This window comes from Pipistrellus kuhlii, unplaced genomic scaffold, assembly GCF_014108245.1.
Source record: "Pipistrellus kuhlii isolate mPipKuh1 unplaced genomic scaffold, mPipKuh1.p scaffold_m20_p_4, whole genome shotgun sequence".
In the NCBI taxonomy this organism is placed as follows: domain Eukaryota; kingdom Metazoa; phylum Chordata; class Mammalia; order Chiroptera; family Vespertilionidae; genus Pipistrellus; species Pipistrellus kuhlii.
The window spans coordinates 12,680,917-12,699,001 of NW_023425540.1; the positions used below are offsets into that span (position 1 = coordinate 12,680,917).

Sequence of the window (18,085 nt, forward strand, 5' to 3'; positions counted from 1 at the left end):
ATAGAGCTGTCAAGAGGCTGTTAGTCAGAGGAGTACTGAAAGGTGATGAGCAAGTGGATGCCGGAGGGTGGTAAAGAAGAGAATAGGGATATATTCTATTTGCTTCCCTCTCCTGTGCACTGTGATCCCTTGTCCCACAAAATGATAGGAACAGCCCAAGAAGGTGTGGAGCCAGAGAGCGTGGCAGCCTTTGCAAACGCTGTCAGGAGCAGCAGTCAGTGACGTACAGCCTGGGCCATGTGCTTTGTCATTTCCGTTCCAAGCATGGTACATCTTGCTTCTATAGCATTCCAAGGCTTTCTCCCCAGACTTGTAATTCCATCTCCCAGAGAAATGGCCTTTGGCCTTCACCTTCCTAACAAACTCTTTTTTGATGGATTGGCCCCTCTGGGAGCATAGTTACTGCTCGGAGAGTAGATTTGTTTTGCTTGCCATTCAAATCTGTATTTCCTCTAAGTCTGAATCTCCTTCGCTCTCACCTGTTCTCGCCAAGTCTCTCTAGAGAAATGGACCAGCTGGAGGACATGTCCCTGAAGTAGATCAGTGATAACATACCTGGTGGCTTTCTACTTCTCTATCCCTGCCTTTGCTTTATCATGTTGGGAAGGCCAAGGGATAAGAAAAATGGAAAACTTGAACAAAACCCAAATAAACAGCAAAATATATCTAGTAGAAGAGGTCTCTGAGTTGGAAATTTTCTTCCAGAATTTGAGCAGGGAAATTCCTTGACAAGGAAAACAAAAACAAAAACTGTGAAGGTTATTTAAAGTGGAATAACAATAATTTAAATGTGATCATCCCAGGGAACCATTCCTAGATTTTTCCTAAATTCCTTTCAAACACCTTGCATATAGTTTATTAACCTAGATATATCCATCTTTAAGAAAAAGAGACAGAGGGACAGAGTTTTAGTTATGTGAATGACCAAACTTTATTTTAGCACTGGAAAATTGTTCCTGAGTTAAATAAGTCAAGAGGGCAATACTTTTGAAGTGGAAATAGACACTCCACTTTAACTTATAGAGGTCTATTTTCATCTATTGGCTTGTTTTGTTCAGATAATAAACACTTGCATCCACAAGGCAGTCTGAGTTGAGACATTCCAACTTGGCTCATGCTTACTCCACTTTCTTGGTTTGACCATCCCCAACCCAGCCACAATATTGTTCTTCCTTAAAAACATCATTCTGTGGCTCTGCAACTTAAAAACCTTTTGATGGCTTCCCACTGGTCACGGAACTGGGATGGATAGCACACAGGCACCTCCGTAATCTTGCTTTCCCTCTTAATTCCTGCTTCAAGCCTCTCCTTTTCCCACCTCTTCCCCAAACACCTGGAAAACCCCAGATCATCATCTGTCCAGCCTCCCCTAAAACACCTCCCTTCCATACCTTTCCTAATCACTCCATCATTCACACTGGGGTTCCTGTTATTCCAATTTACAGCACTGAAAATGCCTACTCATATACTCCAGCCCCTTCTAGACCTTAAGCTCCTTGAAAGGTAAATGAGTTTCTAAAATTGAATCCTTAGCACTCAATCACAGTGTCTGGTATTAGCTAGGTGTACAATAATCATTTGTGAAGTTAATGAATTTCATATTAAATTGCAAGATATCTCTGCTTCAGGGCATCTGCGGCAATACAGGATTCAATTCTACTTAAGAGAAAAAATCAGAAAGGCCAATTTTCTGCCACATAACCTTTCCATGTTAAAGTCAGAAGACCCAAATCTCAACCACAAAAGAAAAAAAAGTAAAAACTGGACATTCTGGAATGATCTCTTGTTTGATGTTCAATATCTTGCAGAGGAAAAGAAATCAAAGATATTGCATCAAAGCTTTAGCTCCTTAATTTCTAACAAATCACTGTGTTTTCATTACTTTATCTTCATGGCAGTGTTGATCTAATGTAAATTGTATATGTAGCTTTAAAGGCCAATTCTCAAGTATTTCAACCTAAAAGGAAAGTTACAGAGTTCACTTTTAATATCAGAAAACAGCAGGGTTTGCTTGTAGTGTTTCCATCCTGTTTTAGGTCCTATCACTCTTTGCTGTAGAAATTTGAGGTGGATTTTTCCCAGCTCATATTCTGGCTGGGAGACCTTAGATGGGAGTATGTGAGTCTGTTCCTCCATAAGCTAGTTTCGGGGCTTTGTGGTTTGGACTCAATAAGTAATTGCTTTGGAAAGAATCTCATTGCATGCCTGTGTGCCCAATACAATATATCCTGATAAAATGGGGCCCAAGGAAAAAGAAATCTGGACAATCTGTTAAATATATTTTCAAGGATTACAATTCATTTCCATAGATTCTATGAAATTCTAGCTAATTCTGAGTTTTTAAGCATTGCTTTTGAAGAGACTAAGGAGTCACGTGTCAGTAGGCCTGCTTCGGAAGATTCAGGATGCTGAGAGGCTCATATTCTGGCTGGGAGACCTTAGACGGGAGTATGTGAGTCTGTTCCTCCATAAGCTAGTTTCAGGGCTTTGATGAGCATTTGGGAATATAAAACACACTTTGCACCAATACAATCAGTAACTATGACCTTATGGAGACAAGTGTTCTGTGAATGACATTAAAACAATAGTAGCTTATAGCCACCGTACTGAGCATTTTGCATATTTTATTCCACTAAATCCCCTCAAAAATTCCATACAGTGGATGTTTTTAAATCCATAATGCACCAATGAGGAAACCACATTGGTAAATGAGGAACTCTTACATTTTGAAAAGCTATGTATTTGAGGAAAGATGACAGTAGCAGACAGAAGAGAAGGTAAAAATTGGAGAGCAAACACAGAATTGGGAATTCTCAGTATTTCCTTCGGACTGACCCCTGAGAGCTGTCAGCCTTTACCCCACTGAACTCCAGGTGTAGGCAATCTGACATGTTACCAGGAGGTACTCAATGCTGCCCACACAAAATGCCTAGCAACCTTGTGCATTTGTGTGATGAGAATCTGCTGTGAGCATGTGCCCTACCACAACACCAGCAATACGTTAGTACCTAAATTAGTCAAGCAAAGTCCCCACTCCCAATTTACCTGCTGGAAGGGTTAGGCCAGCAGTTGGCCCAGGTTTTGTGATTCTCTAGCTCTGTGGTCAGCAAGCCTCGGCTCGTGAGCCACATGAGGCTCTTTGGACCATCGAGTGTGGCTCTTCCATAAAATACCACATGTGGGCGCACACATACTGTGTGATTGAAACTTTGTGGCCCAGAAGTTGGTTTTTGGCCTGGGCTAGTCTATTTTGAAGAAGTGGCATTAGAACACTCAAGAGGCCGAAGAGCCACATGTGGCTTGAGAGCCACGGTTGACCACTGCTCTAGCTTATCCAACTTGGGGAAGGGAGTGGGAAGAAAGACCTCTTTAAAGTAAGAATAGCAAAAGTTATTAATATAAGATTATTTCAAAAGTGAATATTAATTTAGAATGAAAAAATTGCAACAAATAACTTAAAACATGGCAAATACCACAGTATGAGAAAGAAAAAAAAAAAACCCTCACAACTCATCAAGTAGGGAAATTTAGAGAGGTAGGAGACTACTACATCTTAACCAATTATGGTTAAAGTATTGTACTTTTGAAAATCTCTCTCTCTCTCTCTCTCTCTCTCTCTCTCTCTCTCTCTTTCTCTCTCTCTCTCTCTCTTTCTCTCTCTCTCTGTTTCTGTCTGTCTCCCTCTCTCTCTCTCTCTCTCTCTCTCTCTCTCTCTCTCACACACACACACACACACACACACACACACTATGTAGGATCTCATCCCAGGCTTTACTGTAAATCTAGTTAGACCATAGTTCTCAAAAGAAGGGGAGGGTAGAAGTTTACCCACAGAGGACATCTTACAATGATTGAAGACATTCCTTTTTGGTTGTCATACCTGAAATAAGAAAATGAAAAGACTGCTGATGGTATCCAGTGGGCCATCATGATTTGTTCCACATGTCAATAGTGCTGAGATTGAGAAACCCTGAGTTAGACAAAACAAACACAAGTAAGAAAATAAATGAACATGGTCATTCAAATAGAGACCAAGGCTGCAGAGACATTGGATCACAAAGTGCACCTGGAAAGGGCATGCTCTGGAGATGGGAGGGTGGGGTGAGGAGTGTGTCACCTAGGGGGCAAAAAAAGCTTTTGAGCTGAGACCTGAACAACTCAGAAGAGCCAGGATGAAAAGATTTGGAGAGGAAGTAATCCAGGCAAAACTCAGGGTGAGTGTAAAGGCCCAAGGTGCTGAGAAGCTTGGATGTGTTGAGAAACAGTTCAGAGCAGTGCCAGTGGGTCCTTGTGAGCAAACGATAGAATCTCAAAGTGCAGCGCCCTGTAGACCAGGGTGAAGATCGTGATGGCAAAGTGAAGTCATCTGTCTTAAGTTGTAAAAGGCTGTTCTGACGCTGTGTGGGAAATGGAGGGTAGAAGAGCAACAAAGAATTCATGGGAACAGATTTGCAGGCTACTGCAGTGGTCCAGGAGAGTGATAATGATAGCCAGGCCCAGGTGATACGGATAGAGATGAAACTAGCAAACAGAAAGGGGGGTTTATTTGGGAAATTGGATTTGCTGAGGGATTAATATTCATTGTGAGAATGAATAAAGAGAAACTTAAAGGATAAAGAGCCCTTGCCCTAGCTGGTTTGGCTCAATAGGTAGAGTGTTGGCCTGTGGGTCCTGGGTTCAATTCCAGTCAAGAGCACATGTCTGGATTATAATTCTCTCTCATCATTGATTTATATATATATATATATATAATCTGCCTTCCTATCTGAAATTAATAACAATATATATTTTTAAAAAATAGAGGCCATAGGATTGTGGTTGAGCAATTGAGTAGATGCTCTTGCAATTTTCTGAGATAAAAAATGGAAATTTTGGAGGATGACAAAACCTAAAATTCCTGTTTGGCCATTATACATTTAAAATGCCTTTTAGACATTCCAATGGAAATGCTAGGAAGCCAGACAATTGGGTGGAGAACTCTGGATTCAATTTTCCAATTGAAAGAGCATGGCAAGTGCTGAACCAATGAAAGAGAGATGATCCACACCAAGACTCATTACTATGAAGGCCCAGAAAACAAAAGATAAGAATACTATAGGTTTCTGAGGGTTGGAGCAATGAAAAAAAATAGAAATCAAATGGAAACCAGAGAAAAATTCCAAATGAAAATTATTTCCAACCCAGAAACATATTAATTCTGATAACACATAAACTAAGAGTGAAATCATTTTTAAAAAAAGACATGTTATGATATGTATGGTCTCAAAAAAAAAAACCATGTACCTCCAAAATTTTTATCTTCTATGATAGGAACAATAGATAATATCTAAAATAGGTAAATAAAGGAACAGCAAGCATATGCATTTTATGTAGAAAGAGAAATAAATTCCAGAGGGAATAAAACACTATTAATTCAGAAATGGTTTGCTCTTTGGGCTAAAACTCAGGTGAGGAAAGTGGGACAAGGGACAGCTGTTTATTATTACATCTCCCCAGAACTACTTAATTTGTCATTTTTATGCTCATATTACATCAACAAATATTTTTAATTTGGGGGGAAAAAGACTGACATGAATTTGTTATGTTTGTTATCACCCAACATATGCCTTTCAATGATTTCACTGAATTTTGGACAATTTTTAGTATTGGACTAAAACCATGCAGAATCAGGTCACACATTCAGACCTGACTTCTCTGCCCGAGCTCCTGGGCATTTGTGCTACTGAAATTAGTCCCTGCTGAGAACTAAACCAGGGGCTTTTCTGTGACTCTAAATGCGACTTCCAGGCCTGTCATTCCATTTTGTTAGAAATAAGCCTGTGTCACCTTTATTGTGGCCCACGTTCTGCCTAGACTAGCATGACAACAGCAGAAATATTAGCTCTGTTCCCTAAGTCATCCTGTGCTGAATTTCCATTCATAACCACCGAAGACTCACCGAGGTCTCCTTTATGCAGTGAGTGGTCTGCTGTTCTACAACCCCTGAAAACTCTGATGCGGGGACTACTCACGTTTCTGCACCCACCACAGGTGCAATCTCAAAAGAGAACTACACACATACGACTCGCTCGCAGAAAGAGCACATCAGTTAACAAATGGTAAGAAGCCAACAGGGACTGTGCTCCAATGGACAGTTTGCTTTGAGTCACTGGGGTTCTGTACCAGGTGAGGAGGCCAGGGGAGAAGGTATGAACACAGGGATCTATTTTGTATCTAATCGTAGTTCTGTTGAAGGCATGTTCTTGTGTCACTCGTTTACTGTCACCCGATAGCCAGCAGAAAAGGAGGTGACAGTTTGTAAGATCCTGCCCAGGCAGAATTTCTCTTTTCCTTGCTCTTAAAAATCCTCTGAGAAGCTGAAACCGGTTTGGCTCAGTGGTAGAGCGTCGGTCTGCGGACTGAAAGGTCCCAGGTTGGATTCCGTTCAGGGGCATGTACGTTGGTTGCGAGCACATCCCGGGTAGGGGGTGTGCAAGAGGCAGCTGGTTGATGTTTCTTTCTCATCGATGTTTCTAGTTCTCTATCTCTCTCTCTTCCTCTCTGTAAAAAATCAATAAAATATATATTTTTTTAAATCCTCTGAGAAAATGTACAGCTTCCATAGTTATTAAACACAGGCACTGTTTTGTCAGGTGCTCTCTCAGGAGATGAGCCTTGTTCCAAGTCCCCATGTCTTCCGGGAAGAGATGGAAACCCTGTGGCTGCCATTGCCGGCTGTCAAAACAGAAGGGGAAATGAGCCATGACTCGCTTGCCATTGCAGAAGGCTGAGAAGAGGCTGTGAAGATGAGGAAAGAAACCTTTTGATCAGAGAAAAATTGAGAAATTTCAACATGCTTTGTACCCTCAATTCCTTCCCCTTTCTAGAAGGTTGTAGTCAAATCAAAACAATTATTTTATGAGGTAATTTAAAACTAAATAAGAGGGTTTGAAAAAAGATAGCATTGATCAAACTCCTACAAAGACTAAACCAACTTACTTCATTATCGCTCTTATTCTGCACAAAGACAGTATTATTATCACTAATTTATAGATAAGGAAACAGAATCAAGAGTTTAAATTGTCTATATGGCACCTTCTAAGGGTAACTGAGACATGGATCAGTCTCACTAGCGATGAATTTAGAATGCAACTTTGTTTCCCTCTGTCCCTTTAAAATGTGTTCAGTTGGATGAAATGTCAGGCAGGCTCAAGACTTTGTTGGGCACTCTGAAGAAAATACAGTGTCAGTCAGTCCACAGTCACAATTTGGTAGTGACATCTATTTATTTCCTTTGGCAAGAAACACAGAAAGAAGTCCTTAGTCTTTTCCTTTTCTGTTTCTTCTTTCACCTTCTCTCTGACCTGTCTTCCCACACCATGGCTGCTTCTAGACTTCCTCTCAATCAAGAAAAGCAGAGGGCCATGTAAGTCCTGCAAAATCATTTGATTTGGCCCTGTCATGGCATTAAGAGTGAGTTAATTAAATGTTCAAACAAATAGAATAGGCTAATTCAAAGAATAGAAACAAATGTGTAAACAATGACTAAAATATAAAATCTGCAATAAAGTACTGTTTTGTAACTAAGCATGGTGCAATATTGGTGTGGCATGCTGAGCACAAATGATAGTTTAGATCATTCACCTTCATTTTTCAGTAACCTAGGGAAATTATCTTTACAGCAAAGTGCATAGTTTGGGATGTGTTTGCATAAAAATGGAGAGATGATATCTAAATCCAGGTGGAAATGGATAGCCAGAGCCAGAGGACACACACACACACACAAAAATAGAAAGCATAAGAAAAATGAGTTTATTTTTGTTTGTTTGTTTGTTTAAAAAATATGGAACACCTCATGAATTTGTGTGACATCCTTTTGCAGGGGTCATGCTAATCTCTGTATTGTTCCAATTTTAGTATATGTGCTGCCGAAGAGAGCACAAGGACTTTATTTTTAAATGCCAAGAAGATCATGGGAACCAAAAGGACAGGAGAAATGGGACAAGGAGTGAAAGATGAACAAGTAATAGAGGAGGGATAACCTGACACTCATCCCAAGTCAACTTGCCATGAACCAAAGGGCACTCACTCAAGGATCAACATGAAGTATTGTTTTGAATCACCAAATAGATTTTGTGTGATATATACAACATAATAGTAAGGTTTGATTTCTACTAGCAGATTGCTTATCAATTCAATAAACCCTTACAGGTGTTTATTCAATAATTATTATCATTCATTAATTATCTGATAGTGTTAATTGCCAGAGATTGAAAGATGAATAGGACAGAGTCCAGAACTGACTTCAAAAATATTCTGTTTGTTGGGGAAGACAAAACAAACAAAGACTATATGCCTTGAGGGAAAAGGGCTAACAGAGAGCTATCATCCAGAGCCAAGTAAACTCAGATGTTAGTGTTTGATCAGTTTCAGGGTCAGTTTTCCAAAAGGAAAAATGAGGACCCATGTCTTCTAGGCAAAGGCATCTGCCAGAGTTAGAAAGATTTGGGATGAAACTGTAGTGTCCAAAATGCAGAGGTCTGGAGGAGTGGTATGTACAGGTAGGGACAATGGGTGGAAGTGACAAATGTTAAGATAGATATGAAGATATGTAGGCACTAGACCAAAGACTTGATTTTATCCTGAAGTTTCTTGGGATTCCTGAAAGATGTCTGAGAAATCAATCCAATGGTATCATGAGATTTCCTCTTAAAAAAAAAAAAAAAAAAAAAAAAAATGACCATGCAAGTAAATAAAGTGAACTAGAGAAGACAGATAAAAGGGGAATGGGGAATAATCAGGAGGCCTTGTCAATAGTTAATTAAAGGAGATGAGATAAAAATCCAGCTGTGAAAGAAATAATCTAAATGTGTGTGAGTGTATGTGTGTGTGTGTGTGTGTGTGTGCGCACACGCACACACACACAAGCGCGCACGTGCACACATATTCAAGCCAGCATTTATGGTTATTTCCTAACAGTTAAATATCAGGCTTTCCATTGGGATGATCACCCTTTATTTCCCCATTGTTTCTATGGACACATTTGATTCAACTTACATCATTTTTAACTAAAGAGTTAGTATCAGGAATTAACTGATTGGGACATGAGAACAACCTAAACCAATTATCTGTCTCCTGAAAACCAGGGGGCCGGCCTGGTCTGGATCTCACTCAATGGGGGTGGGGCCCGCTGGGTCTGGGTCTCCTGCAATTTTGAGGCTCTGTGGGTGGGCAGCAACTTGACTCTGGGTCCCGTGGCATGCCCCAGACTCTGACAGGAGGAAGATTTTCATATACATTTTACTAATTTTCTTTCATCTCTGATACTTCTATTATAAAGAGCAAATACATCTTGAGCTCCTCCAGCAATAAGAGTACAAGAGCTTACTATCCCAGGTCCTCACTGAAATAATTACACACTTCCAGGTTTACTTCAAGGAAAAGAGAAGTGAAGCCAGAAGGTTCACAATGACTGTTAAATATTTATGTATATGTATTAACTATTGATTGTTTTCATAAAAAGTAAGTTTTCATTTTTACAAGGTGGCACCATTCAAAATTGACAAACAGAAAAGTTTATAATAAATATGTATAAATAATTAAAGTAAATTAATTATTAAATCAGAGTCATTTAGGAAACACTACAGAGTATTAAAAAGGACCGAATTAGGTCTCCACATGTTAACATAGATAGCTCTTAAAAATATAAATGTAAATATATATCTATCCTATCTAATAAAGAAGGAATAGGCAAATTGACCATCACACCATCACAAAGATGGCTGCGCCCACAGTGGAGGCCGAATTCCCATAAAGAGCCTTAACAAGCAATCAGCAGTGTGGTGGTGGGCTGGACCAGGGGGCCTCAGGCTGCACCCTCTGCCCAGTGGGGCTTGACAGGAAACTGAGACTGCACACCCCCAGGTGGTGCTTGACAGGGCCCTAATGCTATGCCCCCTACCCTGGTACCAGGCCAGGGGACCTCCAGTCACACACCCCACCCTAGCACTGGGCCAGAGGACCAGAGGGTGCACTGGGGGATCTGAGGTTGCGCCTCCCCCACACCCCAGAGGGCTTGATGAGGAACCTGAGGCTGTGCCCCCACCTGGTGGGTCTTGACAGGGTACCTGTGGAGGCTGCCCCCCACCCTCGCCCTGGGAGAGCTTGACAAGGGTGGGGCCAACTGGGACTGAGTCTCACATGATTTTGAGGCTCTGTGGGTGAGCAGCAACTTGACTCTGGGTCCCATGGTGTGCCCCAGACTCTGACAGGAGGAAGATTTTCACATACATTTTACTAATTTTCTTTCATCTCTGATACTTCTATTATAGAGAAAGAGCAAATAGCAATATTAAAATATTTCCTCTAATTAATCTCCTTTTAATGTGGAAGAATTTTGTATACTTGGTGGGCCACTAGCCTATATATAAAAGCCTGATATGCAAATTGTCCCCTCAAGAGTTCAATTTGAGGAGATCAACTTGAGAAGATCTAGGAGTTCAAGTGCTCGCTGCTCGCTCTGATGTGTGCTGACCACCAGAGATGGTGTGGAACAAAGGAAAGCCCCAGTGGCAGCCAGAATGCCCTGATTGGCCCTAATTGCCAGAAGCCTAACTGTGCACAAATTTCATGCACTGGGACTCTAGTGTATACATAAGTATAGTCTGAAAAACACAAGTTTCAGACTATATGATGATATTTATATAAAGGTTAAAAGCATACAAAATGACTATACATTGTCCATGAAAAAAAATGTATATAGTAAAAATAACAAAATATAGGTAGAAAAGATATACACATCTTTAAAGGGAGTGATTCTTGCTGCAGATTGGGATGTGTGAAAGAATACAGAGCAGTCTTTTAACTGTATTTTAAGGTTTTATTTATTTAAAATAAACCTGAAATAAAAAAATAAATGCTATGCTACAAATTCCATTGTTCGCAGGTTATTTCACAATTAAACAAATCAGAGCAAACCTAACTTACATTAATTAACCTATATTAACCTCATCACTCCAGTATTTATCTCATTACATTATGTGAACTATGAAACTATAAAGTTTTTAACTTTTATGACACAAAAGTCCATCAACCATTAACACATAATTAAATAAAATTAAAGCCATATATTATCTTTTTAATGTAAAGTTTAATTAACTGATGACTTGGTTAAATAAGACAAAACTTTACAATGAGTCTCTTAGGGAATAGTCTCTGTTACAGGGATGAAATTGAGAATAAAGTTAAATTGTTAAGAGCTTCCTTAATATTTTCACTCATTCCCAGGATTAGATAAAGGGTGACACAGTGCACCAGATCCTTGAATAAAAGATATGGCTCAGTGGTTGAGCATCAACCTATGAATCAGGAGGTCATGGTTTGATTCCAGGTCAGTTCACATGCCCAGGTTGCGGGCTCAATCCCCAGTGTGGGACATGCAGGAGGCAGCTGATCAATGATTCTCTCTCATTATTGATCTTTTCCTCTCCCTTCCTCTCTAAAATCAATAAAAATATATATATATTTTAAAGGAGATATGCACATGGGTTAATAAACCTACGTCATTATATGATGTGATGAAAGTGTTAGCTAAGGCTATGATAGTCATCGTTTCATTATTTGTACTATATATGTGCATTAAATCAACATGTTGTACACAATAAACTTATACAATGTTATATACAACTTATATCTCAATAAATCTGGATGAAAATAAATTAATTAATAAATTAGGTCAATGTATTGTCTGTTAGTGATTGCTAGATTGCTATGCAGTAAAGCCTGATCAAAGAATGGCATGAATCATCTTTATATCACCCACATTTTCTTTCATTTCCCCCCATAATATTTAGTAAAGCATATTCCAAAAAGTAGACTAATATTAGAGGAATCTCCAATAAAACCAAACTACTTATTCTTTTTATACAGACTACTATTATGGCACAATTTTCAGCTACTCACTGTAGAGGTAACATGAATCTCCATGATAAAACCATGAACTACCCTAGACTGAAGCATTCTAATGAATTTTAAAGCATTCTATTTTTACTTTTCTTTCAAGACAGAACTCATAAAGCATTTGCAGAATTGAATAGGCTTTCATTTATTTGCTTTTTCATGTGGCTGGGTGAAATGTGAATTTTGAGTGGGAGATTTCATTGATTTTTGTCAAGCTGGACAACAATTTGTAGAGTAGTCTATCCTTTCAGAAAGGTTAAAAAACCTTTGTCAGAACGATATCGGGTAAATATTACTCTACATTGACTTTTATTTATTTATATTTATATATAATATATATATATATATATATATATATTATTATTATTATTATTGATTTTTAACAGAGAGGAAGGGAGAGATATAGAGAGCTAGAAACGTCGATGAGAGAGAAACATTGACCAGCTGCCTCCTGCACACCCCCTACTGGGGATGTGCCCGCAACTCAGTTACATGCCCTTGACCAGAATCGAACCTGGGACCTTTCAGTTCACAGACCGACGCTCTACCACTGAACCAAACCGGTTTCGGCTACATTGACTTTTAAATATGATAAGATGTACATCTCAGCATTCAAGCCATATGGCTTAAGCTACTAATGATACAGCTAGTACAAACCAAGGGATGGAGAGAGAAGAACTAGCTTATTGGCTATTTCTAGGTAACTTGGGAGTCATAGGATGCCATCAACCAACTTCAAGCAATAGCTTTGGTTCATAAATGATCACCTAGAATTCCAGGTGGCACATTTTCAAAGACAATCACTAGAAGGCAGGAACTGACAAGGAGCAGCCAACAGGGGAATGAAAGTCACCCAGCAGAATGGAGCACTCCCAGCCACATTTTCGACTCAGGTCAAGATACCCACTTCTTTCAATCAAAGAATACAAGAAGTACAATTCAGAGAGTCAAATTCAAAGATAATCAACTATTAAAAGATGCTTATTACAATGTTTTAGGATTGAGTTAAGTAAAGAGGGATAGGATTCCTGGGCATTGTGGAAAGATTCTCAAAAAATAGATTCAGGTTGTCCAATGTTAACCTCAGCAGAAGGGCCTTATCACGAGTGCCAACCCCTTGATTCAGGCTTAGTCACACCTGGGCTCAGTATCCAAAGCCCAAGTTGGGCAAGTGTTTCTAGGCAAAGCTTTGAGTGCTTATTTCTGAAGGCGTCACTTGAACCAGGTGATTACATATGGTCATGTGGAGATCTATACTGTGTGGCTATTCCTAATATGTCCATTAAAAACAAAACATCCTATTCTCTTTCTCAACCAAAGAAACATTGAAAAATCTGAAATGCAATTGGGGTCGGGACATACACTTTGCTAGAAATAATGCTTCAAACTCAGCAAAGTAGCAGTAAAAAGTTTTCAGGATAATGTTCCTCCCTATATAACTCATCACTGGAAAACTGCAGAGTGCTCATTTTTCTAGTTTTCTACATTTATTATAGAAGGAGCCAGTGGCAAGATACCTAGAGTCTCTTAAAACCCCTTGGAAAAGGAAAGCAGACAAAAAGGTTCATCAGAAAAGTCACAGAGGGTGTTTCAGGGGGTCAACACCCCCACAAAAGGATAGCCCAGACTTCTCCAAGTGTAATACACAGAGTTTAAAAGAGAAAGAGAAAGGAAAAGATTGTGAAGAAATGTTAGCTTTCAATGTTTTTTTCTAGGTCAAAGTATCTATGAAGATGCTGACTATTGTTAATAATACTGTATTGTGTATTTGAAAATTGCTAAGAGAGTAGATTTTAGAAGTTCTCATCACAAGAAAAAATTTGTAGCTATGTTTGGTGACATCTTAATTAGACTTATTGTGGTGGTTATTTCACAAAAGATATGTGTATCAAATCCTTGTGCTATACACCTGAAACTAATATAATGTTTTATGTTAATTATATCTGTGGTGATGTATTCATGGCAACTTGTTTATGACTGATGCATAAACAAGTTGTACAAAACAAGGAAGTGAATAGAATACCACCCTACAGAATTTGATATCCTAATAACCACAAGCAAAGCTGAATTATGTAACCCAAAAGTATAAGGAATTAATCTCTCTGGAAAATGAACTTTGAGCATCAGTGAACAGGAAACAGGAGGGACCCAAACAGGAAACGCTCCACCATGGATGGCTCTGTCCATATACATTTCTTTGTCCTCCCTGTGTTGAGGGGAGAGATGCCCCCGTGGCCCTAGCTGTATCTTTTCACAGCTCTGTGATGCAACAGCTGATTGGTAAGACAGAAAAACACCTGTGCTTACCTTTTACCTCACTCACACCACCTTAGGATTGCATCTCTTATTAATGCATTAGTACTTTACCTTAGATTCTATTTCTAAAAAACCAAAGGGTAAAAATAAATTTAGGACATTTCACCTAAACTTGATTGTTAAGTTAGATCATTCGCCCAAATTTTAGACTTAAAATATAACTAAGAGTAAGATAAAATTAAATGTGTCAGGTCTTTGGGGAAATACGGTGATACATGAAAGCTCAATAATTTTAAATTAACAAAGTATCCTTGAAAATTTGTATAATTCAATATCCTCCTTCAAGCAATCCAAATAGTTTTAATAAAAATGTTACTCTAAATAAAGGTGACATGGCTAAAATCAGAGATCTATGAAGTTCTGGGGTGAACAACCAAAAAATTGTCAAAGATTATTATGTATTCTCTTCATCCACCTTATGAAAACAAATATAGTGTAGATGACAAGTAAATTCCCACCACAGTGAACTTCATGTTCTAGACAAATTTATTTCTTGTGGCTCAGAACTTACTCATTTCCCAAGTGGCTAGAATTTGTATCCTCGGGCAGCTGGAAATGAAATCACCGTGTCCAAACTCTCTAAAATAAAATTAACAAATGTAAACAAATGCTCTAAAGACATTTAAAAAAAATGAAAGACCACATGACTTCTCCAAACAAGTAACTCTTTGCATAATTTTCTTTTGGAGGGTGATCAGGATATTTGAGAAGGAAGGGGATGGTGAGAATCAGGTGTGCAGTTAGTTGGGCCTTGGGGTTCAGAGATCACTAAGATGTAGTCCCTGTTTCTGGAGAAAAATAAAAGAGAGAGAGAGAGAGAGAGAGAGAGAGAGAGAGAGAGAGAGAGAGAGAGAGATCACTAAAAATCTCAGAAGAGTCATAAATTTCATGTAACAGAAGCACAGGTGACAGTTGCTAATTCCACCTAGAGGAGGTCCGAGATAGTACTAGTAGATGAACTCCTTAACATGCTACCATTAACTGATATATGAATTGGTTTGAAGAGAGGAGGTCATAGGTTTCATTTGAGACATGCTAAATTTGAAAGGAAATATCCAGGGTGGGATAGTCTGCAGACTAATGGAAAAGCAGGTCTGAGTTCAGGAACCGTTCCAGTCTACAGGAAATCTGAGCTTCAGGATATAGTTTAATGCATAGAATGAGAGGATCCAGGGAGCTTGTGCTGGGAAAAGGGGTGGATTGAGAGAAGATAAGAAGCCCAATTTTGGAATCCATGGGAACACAGATATTTAGGGTGAAAGGGGAATTAGAGAAAGAAAACAAGAAAGAACAGTCAAAAGTCAAATGTATGTCTTAAATGAAAGTTGAAAAGTTTGTGCCCAGCAGTTTTCAATGCTACTAAACTGCCAAGAGAAATTATCAAGAAGGGTCAGCACTGCATTGGGCAGCTAGCAGGTCCTGGGGAGAGAATTTTTTTTAGAGAATTGACAGGACCACACCAAAATGGATGAAGATAGGAAGTCAGAAAAGAAAGTAGAAATGGTGGGGAGACACTGGCAGCCAACACTGACACCACATCATCAATTGGGTCAAAAATAGTAAATTGTATAAAACATCATTGTGGTTTTGGGGGTACAGCTTGTCACAGCTCATTCTGAGGTCTAGATCATCAATATGTACTGGTCCCATCTGCTGCGTGATGCTTGTTGGTGCCATTTGTTGGTTCTGACATGTGCACCTTGAGGGAACCATTGTAGACTCTGGGGTTAGCTGGGGTTTACATACATAGCTAGCTCTTATTTCAAAGCTGGATTCACTTTCTGCCTCTATTTTTCCAGGAGAGTTATCTACTATTCTCTGCTTTGCCTTGAATTTCCTCCTGATGCCCCATCCAGAAGTTAAAAACTTTAACTACACCATACTGTCCTTCCCCACAGCCCACAGCCCACAGCCCACTGTCTACTCATCTTATTGGACGATGGTGAGAGGGTTGCTGACTAGACGCATGGCAGCTACAGGAGGGAGAAGAGGGGCACAGGTCTTTCTGGGCAGAATGCAGACGGAGTAACAACTTAAACACAGGCCTTTATTCTTTGTTTTCATCTCGGTTACTTTTCAGTTTTATTATTCTCACATCTCTCGTTTATCACATAATGGCATATAATCAGATATCTTGATATAGAGAGTAACTATTGCTTGGATATTAAAGAGGGACTTCATACATTACATGATATTATTCTTGTACACAAACTGTGCCCATCATGTGTCTTTTGCTTTCAAATCCATTTCCCTCTCTTCTTCTATGGCAGTGATTTTCAATCCCTTTCATCTCCTGGCACACATAAACTAATTACTACAATTTTGCAGCACACCAAAAAAATATATTTTTTGCCATCTGACAAAAAATGTATAATTTTGATTCATTCACAATGAATGGCTATTGCTGTGTTGGCTGTTGTAGTTTTTTATTTGACATCCTCCCATTGTCTCTCCAGCCTTATGGGTGAGCACAGTGGCCTGTGATTATATCAACCGCATCTCTTGGGCTTCTCAGATCTCCCATTACCCAGAGACACAGTCCCTGAATTCAACTTTGTCTGCTGAAAGATCTATAGTGGTTTCTGTCTTCCAAGTGACTGGACCATAACAGAGAAACCATCTTAACCAGATCTTGGAAGCACAGTTCTATGGAGATTGCTAGTAAAGATGGTCAAAGGTTTTTCTATATCAGCCTTCATTATTTCCTATCCAATCATCATCCAAAAGTGATAGTTAACAATATTCTTCCAAACCATGTAATTACAATATATTTAAAAGCAGGAAAACATAGATACAAGGAAAAGTGATTCCTTGAAGAATGAAAATGCTGTGGTCAGGGCTCTGGAACAATGAGGGCTGATGGTTCAAGATGGCAAATTAGTTGAAGAAAAGGGGGACATATAGGAGGTAAGAGCTATCAGAAAAGTCAGGGATGTCAAAATGAGGTCCTTAGAATGGTGTGCTGAACAAAATCAGAGCCTGGGAGGGAGGGAGGGCTGTCGGTATGCTTACTAACGTTAAAATTTGGGTTAGGGAAGTATGGGCTCCAGAGAAGAGAAGAGGAAAGAAAATAACTGCACTGTGAAATTAAGGGGAAGGGGAAATTTTTAAATCAAGAGAAACAACAGGTGTACCAAATGGTTTCAATCTCTACTGACAAAATGGGACAAACAAAACCCTACATATTACAACTTCTCTTATGGGCTAAGAAGGATTACAATGCTATGTTTTCCATAGTAGGTTCACCTAGAGTGAACCATCTGAAACACCAATGAAACCTTAAAATAAAAATAAATAAAATAAAATAAAAATTCCTGGACCTAGAATTATTAAAACAGACTATCTAGGGGTGACGCTTTCATGTCTAACCTTTAAAGTGCTCCCACTCCAAGTATGAGAGTCTCAACTGCAGGAGGTACCTGACAGCCCTCATAGGTAGGACAAATGCTGACATAGTTGAATGATCTGGTCTAAGAGTAGAGGAATACTTCTTTAAGAAATCTAAGGAAATTTGCCTTGTATCAGAGATGCCAAGATTTAGAAGAAACATTTCACACGAAATCTTTTGGACACTTTGGACAGTGACAATGGAGAGTGGTTTCCATAAGACCCCATAAGCCTGCTGCTGTGTGCATTTCCTTTGGGAAGATCCTGCCTCATTTTATGGTTTTATCATCTAGAATGTAAATGTCCAACTGGTCCTCTCCCACGCCCTTTTCTTTTTCCTGCATTTATAGTTCGGTCCTGAAGTAATTTTAACCAATTTTACTCACTATAGCAACTTCTTTTTAATTCACATTGGGAAGGTTCTGGGACATTAAACAAAACACAA

General features: G+C 39.1%; 1 non-coding gene across 1 annotated transcript; it reads right to left on the reverse strand.

Annotated features, from left to right (window-relative positions):
• Window positions 1-7,816: 7,816 nt before the first annotated feature.
• On the reverse strand, window positions 7,817-7,920 carry LOC118704073. Its single transcript, XR_004983286.1, has one exon. It is a non-coding gene; the product is annotated as a U6 spliceosomal RNA (small nuclear RNA).
• Between the last annotated feature and the right edge of the window lie 10,165 nt (window positions 7,921-18,085).